The sequence below is a fragment of the Quercus lobata genome, chromosome 10 (assembly GCF_001633185.2).
Source record: "Quercus lobata isolate SW786 chromosome 10, ValleyOak3.0 Primary Assembly, whole genome shotgun sequence".
NCBI lineage: Eukaryota > Viridiplantae > Streptophyta > Magnoliopsida > Fagales > Fagaceae > Quercus > Quercus lobata.
Window position 1 is genome coordinate 52,973,460 of NC_044913.1, and position 1,706 is coordinate 52,975,165.

The following is a 1,706-nucleotide window of genomic DNA, read 5'->3' on the forward strand; positions in this document are numbered from 1 at the left end:
AAAATATTGCAGAAGAGATTCAGTGCAAAGGGGCTGTTATAAAGCAAATGTTCCTCAAAAGTATGCCAGGAGATGAGAGGATTCCTATAGTGCTCATGGATAATGATTTCCCCCCTCTTTTATAGAAAGAACAAATAAAATAAGATTTGAATTTTTCCTTTGATTGTCCATTTACTTGGCATCGTTATGATTCAAACATATTTCACATTTTGAGAGGAAAAAAAAAAAAAATGGACTTCAATGAACAACCTTTTTCTCCTATTAGCTGCCAATCTTATTGAGCAGGTATGAAATCGAAATGTTTCTCCTGGAAAATTAAGTACCCCATTGATGTTACCATATGATGAATGTAAGGCTATGAACATTGTTGATTTGTTATACTTTAATTTCTTGTAATGACTTTCTATGATTGTCAAACAACTTTTTGTGGTGGTGATTGTGTCTAGTTCCATGCTAATCCTCAGCACTTTTTTTTTTATTTTTTTTTTAAATCAAGATGAATTTCATTGAAACACAATAGAACCACTATAAACCAAGTCTATGTTTGCCTGAGGCAGGGGGTAACACTATAGCATATGAGCTATGACAAATTGATACAACCTTTTAAAAAAATTTTGAAGAAAACAATCCACAACTGTTCCTCCTAGCCATGGGGATTCTAATCAATCAATAATCTAATATTTCATTTCCTCTAAATCACAACATATTATGATTTGTATTGACTAATCCAAAAAGATTCAATCTAAAACTGAACTGTTTCCACAACAAGACAACCAATAAGAAAGGTTGTTACTTATGCCAAAAAAAATAAAACTATCTATTTGTATACAATATCAAGGGTAAAGCCAACTATAAGAGTTGCTATAGCATCAATCTATTTGTTTACTACCATTAGTACCATGGCTACCAAAATCAGCTACAGCTTTAGCTGCACGATTCAATGTGTCTGAAACCCAAAGTGCTCCTTTGGCAAAGTAAGTGATGTTGACTACAGCATGACCAGCTGCAACAGCTGCTTTTCTTGTAACCATTGCCGCTACTACAGCTGCTGTCCCAGTAATTGTGCAGCTGACTTGGTGATTTCTGAAACATGGAATTTTTTGTCCACAGACTTAACAGTTTCCATGCCAACATGAATTTTATCAGTGAGTCCAATTCTATCGCTAAGCTCAGCAATCTTGGCTGTTGCAGTAGCTGAGACTCCATGGTACTCATCAAAAGCTTTGGCCTTGATTAATGCGTCTTTGCCTAGAACATATCCCTCGGCTAGCATTGTTTTGACAACTTCCTAAGCTACTGTTACAGCTTCTTCGGAGGTGGAGAGACATTGTCCTGTGTGAATAACCTGCTAAAGTGTTAGCTCAAACAGAAAAATAAAGTTAAAAATGCAAATTCAAACAATAAATTGTATATGTATTTAAAGAATATTTACTTCATAATCTGGCATTATGGATAATATACCTGCAATATGAAAATTTTATAACTCAATGAATAAACTATCTTGGAACTCCATGACCAGACATTATCTTGCATTTCCTAACATAAGAGGATTCAGAGGCAGTGCAGTGCAGCTATACTAATGCAGTGCAGTAAAGTGCAGTAAACAGAACAGTGCAGAACCACTAACTTAAAGCAGCTATACTACCTGTTATTTAGAACCATAAACAAAGATAGATCATCCCTAAGAAATTGTTATTAAAAAAGCA

The 1,706-nt window shown here is 34.6% G+C and overlaps 1 pseudogene; it reads right to left on the reverse strand.

Annotated features, from left to right (window-relative positions):
• Positions 1–869: 869 nt before the first annotated feature.
• On the reverse strand, positions 870–1,447 carry LOC115964952 (annotated as a pseudogene).
• Between the last annotated feature and the right edge of the window lie 259 nt (positions 1,448–1,706).